Source organism: Ornithodoros turicata, chromosome 7, assembly GCF_037126465.1.
Source record: "Ornithodoros turicata isolate Travis chromosome 7, ASM3712646v1, whole genome shotgun sequence".
NCBI classification, from domain to species: Eukaryota; Metazoa; Arthropoda; class Arachnida; order Ixodida; family Argasidae; genus Ornithodoros; species Ornithodoros turicata.
In genome coordinates this window covers 41,102,822-41,111,015 of record NC_088207.1, presented here as the reverse complement: position 1 = coordinate 41,111,015, position 8,194 = coordinate 41,102,822, and the positions used below count along the sequence as shown (strand labels likewise).

The following is an 8,194-nucleotide window of genomic DNA, read 5'->3' as shown; positions in this document are numbered from 1 at the left end:
TCTCAGACACGTTCGCTGTGCCCGATGCAACTTCGTCACATACCACGCTCACGGCCAACCACTGCACAGAGTAACTTTTATGACTTCTGATTTGTGGCGAACGCGGGGCGTATACGCCTGTTTGTGACAGTGTCAGTCGGGGCGATGGTTGGCTTGGGACGTGCTATGCGGTGAAGTTGTATTTTAAAAGTCGGCACAGTTCCCTCTAAAGTCGGCCCAGGGCGCACGGTCCCCTCCCCCCTGCGATAGTCGTGACGTTGCTCGCTAAGCGTGGCAGACTACTGCTAGCAGTTCACGACCACAGCCTATTCCAAACGCGTATACCTCAATGCCGAGAAGACACAGACAACTACGGTTTTTTCTTCGCGTGCGCACCGCGCTCTCGAGCACATACCCGTATTCCTCGGAAGCTTATTTGCCGACTTCCATTCGTTCAAGAGCGTTCTGCATCCTCGCGCTCTCTCAGTCATGGAACCGCTCTAAGCTGGCTGTCCTGTTGTACTTATCCACAAAGTCTCTAATACTTAGCTGTCTCGTTCTAATCAGCGAGGCTGGGATTAAAGCCGTGCGAGGAGCCCTTCCAACAAGACTTAACGGCGACTTTCTCAGAGCAGGCTGCGCGGTATATGGTTGCACCCTCTCGGTGTACAGCTGGTGATCAGATTGGATTGATTTGATTTGAGTGTCACGAAAGATTGAAGAAATTGAACTTCCTTCGTAAAAAAAACGTGCATTCGTTCCATTAGTGCTACACATGGCATCTCTCCTCCACGGTCTTTCTTCTTTTTTTTTTGCTAACGGCATGCATGCAACATATTATTCACGCGATGTGTTCTAGGACTCATGATGATCCATTCCACCATGCTACACGCATGCATTTTAGGATTCTTGCTCGTAAGACTGAGAGTGACTTTGCAGTCGCTTCTGAGGCAAAAGTCTCTGTGACAGCGACTCCCCTCCACCGAAGAGTATCCCGCAAGCAGACGAGGGCTCGGTAATGACACCACTACCCTTGCCACGGTCACCACGTAATCGATCGGTGTCTAATGCGATCTGAGTCTGTGATCTAATGTGAATCTGTATCTAATATGTGTTACACAAATTACACTACTGATATGGAATACATTTATGACCAACGTCAAACCGTTTCAAAGACAGCACTTCAGCGCTGGAATTTACGATCAAAGGGACGTGACAATCGACCTTTGAGTACACTTGTTGTGTGAGGGCCTTATCGAGTTCAAAAGACAGCACGTACAACGTGCAGCACTTGAATGCCATTCCGAGTCGCGCCTCGGTATTCTGACAGTGACCCGACGGCCGCGGCGCTCGACGTAATGTAGACGAACACACGCTTCATTTACTGGGCCCACCAAAGAAGGGAGGTACGTGACCATACTCTTCGATGCAGGCTTTTTCTCAAACTCGCTCCGATGTATATGGGCCAGCTCACTTTGCCCGGCGAAAATTTACAAAATAACAGCTTTCCACACAGGGTATACATGCCACTTTGTGTATGCTGCTCCTTTGCATATCAATGAGACTGGCAACGCGCCGAAAAGGTTGCGTTTTCTAAGAAATTCTGCAAAGCTTGGACGCATCTACGAAGAGACAAACGTTGCAATTTTTATGTATATCGCTCGCCGACCGGCATTGTCAGGAATATCCATTTAATATCCCGTCTCGTCGCCCCATGGTGCTGGGAACAACGACGACGACAAATACACTGATGATGATGAATGGGGAAATTCGCCACCTGATGACGACGACGACGACGATGATGAAGTTGACGATGACGTGTATAGGAGGCTATGCGCGAACACGCATAAACAGTGATGGCTGTGTGGAGGAGTAATAGAATGTTGTCTGTACACGTTTGTCGAACGTTGTATCGACGCAGGCCTTCTCGCTGGCGTGTGGACGAACCTGGTGACGTTTTAGAACCTGCAGATTCCCTTCCCTCCCGCGCGGTTAAGCAGACGACACTGGTGAGGACTCTTTATTTCGCTGCTTTGAATTTCAATTCGAATTTGAATTGAATTCAATTCAATTGAATTTCAGTTTCTGTTCAACTGCAGCAAAAGTGAACAACAGTGTTTTAGCACGTTTCCCTCGTGTTCCTGTGCAGCTGAGGTGTAAACCATCAATATCTAAGATTCATGACTTTATGCCGATGAACTGACTTTCGTTTCCTTCTGCTTTTTTTCCCCTCTCTTTGTATCCACTTCTTGATTATATGATAATGCAATGTCTGTTCAGCATAAGGTATCTACGAGGGGTGTTCAAGTCAAACCGGGACTTTCTGTCACCTGAGTGTACAAATGGCTCGCGCTATTGTACTTCTTTTTCGTCATTTTCACACACGACAGGCCTCCGCGTTCACTACGTGGTGCTCCGAAGTTTGTGCAGAAGACACCTGCTGGACAAGATGGCCGACAACGAGGTGAGCGCGCACATCGAACAGCGATTTGTCATGACGTTTCTCGTGAATGAAGCCGTAAAGTTATCTGAAATTCATAGAAGAGTTCAGGCTCAGAATGGCCACGATGCACTTAGCCGCAGCAAAGCGTTTCAGTGGTGCAAACGGTTCCGGGACGGCAGTACATCAGTGCAGGACGATCCCGGCCGAGGTGGCTCAGAGCCCAGTGTCAGAGTTTCTGACAACATCCAACGCTTTTCCACGGTTTTCTGGGACAAGGCTGGCGTTGTTCATGTTGATTTTCTGCCTAGCGGTACCACCATCAATAGTGCATATTACCGCCAGGTTCCCAGGGGTGTGCATAAGGCGCTGAAGCAAAAGGGCCTCATCACCAAAGAAGTCCTCCTCCTTCAGGAGAATGCGCGCCCGCATACTGCGCATCTCACGATACGGCCCTTACAGGAACTTGGCTGGGAGTTGCTGCCACATCCCCCTTACAGTCCAGACCTCGCCCCCAGCGAGTTCCATCTCTATGGGCCACTGAAGGCGATCCTTGGGGGCCGCCACTTCAGCTGCGACCAAGAGTTCAATAATGCGGTCCGATCATGGCTGCTACGCGCCGGTAAGGATTTCTACGCTGCTGGCATCCAAGCCCTCGTGAAACGCTGGGACAAGTGCATTAGTGCAGCTGGAGATTACGTTGAAAAATAAAATTAATTTCTCGCCTGTAAGTTCATTTTACCTTTGCGAAAAATGAAAAGTCCCGGTTTGTCTTGAACGCCCCTCGTATATACAACCTACATTGTATTGTTTTCTAGCACTTGATATAAAAACGTAAGCAAGCCATAAAAATAGTGCAAGGAAGAGAAAATGACATGCGAATAGTTAAAAGAACTGGAAATATGTTCCCTTTTTATGACTGCAACTGCCCAGAAGATGTGTATTACTCTTACATAGGAATTTATTTCGTGCGAAAAACACCAACTTTTGTGCCCGTATATTGTAGAGAACAATGCCGAAAGTTAGATCTCAATTCGTTACCAGGTTGGTTGATGTATTCCACGCTTCCATAACTTGTACGGGGTTCACATTAGTAGGCGCACGAGCGAACCGTATCAAAGGTGCATTAATCCGCGAACGCCGGGTGCGTCTGACGTTGCCTCTTCTTACGCAAGCTTCGTGTTAACGATGTCCACACTTCAATACCGCCATACGGTAACTCCAAAGTCCAAAGTTCTCTGTTTCCGCGAAGCGCAGTAAAAGTTAACTTTCTTCTTTTTTCTGATGCGCTGTTTCCTGCCAGAACGCGATTGCAGTAGAAGTATATATATTTGTGTTGTCACTTCAAGTCAACAACTGAGCAGATGTGCCAAATTCTACAGTATTACAACTTTGATTTTGCCCCTCGAACACCTTTGTTAGGCACGTTGCCCTGCAGGCTTCGGAGTGTGCGCTACGCGCGCTTGGGGGCGCGTCCATCAGCGGAGAATCTCAAAGCAGACGACACTGTTCAGCACATCGCTTGCGAACTAAAAATTGGTTACGTTTCACAAAACCCATGGACGACTAAAATGAAGACGCTGAGCTTGACGGTGAAAGTGTCGTCTGCTTTAAACGTAGCAGCAGAGGCAGTAGGTCAAGAGGGACATGAGTTCTTTTCGTTTAACGTGCAGTCGAGAGCGTCCACGACACCATCGCGACAAACAAATATATCGACGGGCCAACTCGCTCTCGAATTTCTTATTACGAAGAGTTAAATACGGGTTCTGTTGGAGTTATCCAGGTGGCGCCAGCGTAACTGGCGTGATGGTGGGCGTGCGAGGTGGCACCTATGGCCTTTCGGAAAGCACGCCTAGCGATTATACGTACAGATAACTAAAAGTAAAAGAGCAAGAAGGCGAAGCTATATTGGCGTACGTATTTTACAACCCGTGCTTCTACCGTGCAGCCGAAATCAGCTGAAAGGGGAGACCAGGATCTTCGAGCAACTCCCGGCATAATACGTTAGGTTACAGTCAGTGTTGTACCCGCTACCAAAACGAAGTAACGCTACCCGCTACTCCACAAAAAAGTAGCGCAATACTACCGTCGCTACAAATTTGAGACAGTAACGCGATACCGCTGGCGCTACCATATATAAATAACATAAATGCTGTGCCGCTGCTTTTCGGCTACGATATTCTTCTCTAGGCAACACCTTACCGTAGGCATATCGTTTCCGAAAATGTCTAACGAGGTGCAATATTTATGTTCCCTTATCTGGACTTTTTTTTTTTTTTTTTTTGCTGCACGGAATACCGAAAATTTATATTCCTAACTATTTCGTTGCGCTTAGCTTATGAGAGTTAGTGAAATTGAGCAAGAACGTGACATCAGTTTCTCTGATTAACAAGTAACTAAATGGAATAACAAGAAAAAAATTCTGCTTCGCCGTTATCTCGCTTTTTTTTTCTTTCCTTTTTTTCTTTTTTTCTCTGTGTTCCACGTCTTCCTTATTATGGAAAGTACCGGTAGCGGAGAAAGGGTCCCCCGCTACCCATATTTGCAGCGGAAATACTTTTCCCGGTACCAGTTTAAAATATAGCGGTATCTCTACTCCGCTACTCAAAGAGGTAGCGGATACGGTAGCGGCGCTACTAGTGGCGCCGCTATGTACAACACTGGTTACAGTATACATTTAACGGAACAATCTCGCACAGCATGACATCAGAACGTATAATATTCACAGTCGCTTACAATGCAACAGTGCGAGTTCCCTCAACAAAAATTAACGAGGCATACATAATTCACCTGTGCTAACAACAGGTAAGCTATGACAACTTCAAATATATCTGTTCTGGGAAAAACAACCTATGCTACTTGAAGACTCGTCCCTCAAAGAACAAAAAAGACAATGATCAAAGTTGTCGTGACCTGCGGAGCTGTTCACAGCAGACGATGCCGAAAACGCACAATGTACGGAGAAATGCGTGTATTGAGAAAGCAGTGGACATGCCGCAAATTAAAATGTGTCCTGACGCTACCCTACCTTGAAGACTTGTCCCTCATTGGACGAAACAAATAAAACAGCGATCGAAGTTGTGTCCTTGGGCGCTGTTCAAAGTGGACGACTTTGACAACGCGCAACGTACCGAGAAACGCGTGTATTCAGGAAACAATGGATAACTAAAGCAGTGGAAAGTAGTGAGCATACCGAATTGCAGTTGTGTCGGTAGACGCGTTTACATGAAGGCGATAAATGGTTATCGGCTTAAAGAAGTTCATATCTCGTCTGCGTGTGAGCCAGCGTACATATCGGCCGAAAAGGGCGTGGTCAACGCAGCGGAAATCAGCTGCAAGGGTGAGGAAGTTCAGACGACAGCTGTCCGCTGAACTCCTGATGAGAAATAGGTCGAGCGGCCCAGCCAGCGTTCAGCCGATAAAAGCCAGTGCTTACGTCGACTAAGTTGACTGAATTCTGAATCGATTGCCATGTAAACATTCTCCATAAACGTGTGCCGATATCCCTTATCGCATCCATATATATCTGCTACGCGGTATGCGTGTGCGAGACGTTAGTACCTTGTGCGTGAGTGTCGCTATAGCTATTAGAAATGAGGAGTGATTCTTGATCTGGCATTTTTAACTCTCAGACATAACGCAACGAAAAATCCTTCATAAGCGTCCCCGTTTGAAGGACAGAAGAAAAGAACGTCCCAACGTAAATAAAGCACGTATACACGTGCACGACACAAACGCCGAATAAAACCAGTTCAACAATGACACAACCTGTCGGCAAGTCATAAGGTATACAGTCACTCATCCGTACAAACTAGAAATTCATTATGCATTGTTCAAGCGAATTTTCCTTTGTCGTTACATTATAGTGCATAATGAGACAAAGGATCCCCCAAACGTGTGCTATATGCCGCCCACTCTTCCAGAACATACGAGCTATCTCCCAGCAAGATGCACTGTTCTTTCTTCTCCAAGCTCAACGGTTCTTCGAGATAGTCATAAAACGGCTCACAGGTCAACATTGTTCAAGTCGAATGAGCTAGGATTTATTAATAAATCCCATAATACAGGCGCTTAGACGTGATTTATTTCGGCCTCGTCGTTATCTACTTCCCCTAAGCTCCGAAAGGCTACGCTTTGAGAGCGAAGCACAATAAAGAAGATGCTTGAGGTCGAGGCAAGCAAATCCCTGGTTGATCGAATTCCGAGACTGAGCACACAATACACTTTCTCTCTGTTGTTTCGTTTTTCTCTTCTCTCCTCTTTTTCTTCCTTATGTCCACGCAGCTAATGAGGAACTCTTAAGCCTCATGACTGAGAACAATGAATCGCAGTAAATACAGGCGAAGATGAGAAATGAGTACAGCCTGATGGAGCGGAAAACAATCTACCGTTCTATTATGTACCCTATTTCATTTGTCCTGTATTGCCGTACGACGCGAAAAAGAATGCGACGGTTCATATTTTGAAGGCATATTTGAATTGAAGGCTCCATCTAAGCTGAGAACAGTTGATCCAGTGCTCGCTTTCCGCATGCCATACGAAACACCTCTCGTTCATCGGATGAGACTCGATGTGGCTTTTACAGCTCAGTGGCGCTACCGCTTGAGACAGGTTGACCCTCCTAGCTGCTGTCACTGCGGTGCTCTAGAAGTTCCAGAGCACAATCTTCTTCATTGCCCACACTGCCAACCTTCCCGAATCGCACTCTCCGGGTCTCTTAATCAGCTGGACTCTCGCCCCCTCTCTCAAAATTGCATGGTCTATGGCCAACTAACGCTCTGCCCTCAGAGCTCTTTTGACACTTTTTAGGACTTCGATCCTTATTGTGACGGGGCTTATTATTTCATTCCCCACATCACCACCAGCAATGAAGTAGAGTATCGCCCCTGGCGATGAACCTCTTCATTCATCATCTCACAGTAAAGCTGTTGTTTGAAGGTATTATTCATAATGAAGGGGGTGGAGGGGGTGGGGAGTTATAGAAATAAAAATGGTGATGGTCGCCTACTTTGTCTGGAGGCCGTCGAGATCACGCAGAATAGTATGATGAACTGAAACGTGTTGGGACCACAAATGTTCGAAGGAAACTTGACGTCTACAGCGAGTCCTCGTGGTGCAATCGAGGCACGAAGGCCGATTTAGAGTGGCTGTAGTGTAATTTAGGTTTCTCGTAAAAAGCTTGAAAAGGAACGTGAACATTTTGCAGAACGTCTTGGAGGAATGCGTTTGACCTCAATATTTTCAGCAGAGCCGTTCCAAAATTCATAACGTGATATCGTGGGACCCAGAAGTCGCGGGTTTGGGGAATGGCGTTTCTTAAAACTTGGAGAAATGGGGCAAGGTCGTGTGACGCCGCTTGTGTGAGAGTGAAGAAGTTTACAAATAAAACTAGCGAATGAAATCCTGCTGTTCAGGATACTTTATTAACATAATTCTCTAATTACACAAGTAACTGCACAAATTACACTTTGCTTTTCACGTGTTCACGTGATAGTTTGCTGTTCTACGTGCAAACTATCGTTACAAGTATGTCAAACTGCTAAAAATATCTACCATTCGTATGTACACATATCAGACAAAATTCGACTGAATAATTTGTTGTGTACACTATTTACATAGCGTGATATCCCTTGTTAGAAAACGAGGTTCCTCAGGGCAAGGCACCCATTTCCAGCATATGTACCGATTAGACCACTGACGCAGGAATCCCTGCTCACCTAGCCAAAACAGACGGTGCTCAAGGTCGTCACGGAGCAAACACGGAGCAAGAGAAAG

At 46.4% G+C, this 8,194-nt stretch overlaps 1 long non-coding RNA gene across 1 annotated transcript; it reads left to right on the top strand.

Moving 5' to 3' along the window:
• Positions 1–1,810: 1,810 nt before the first annotated feature.
• LOC135401118 (uncharacterized) lies at positions 1,811–6,487 on the top strand. The gene is made up of 2 exons (XR_010424721.1): positions 1,811–1,988; positions 6,343–6,487. It is a non-coding gene; the product is annotated as an uncharacterized LOC135401118 (long non-coding RNA).
• Positions 6,488–8,194: the final 1,707 nt, after the last annotated feature.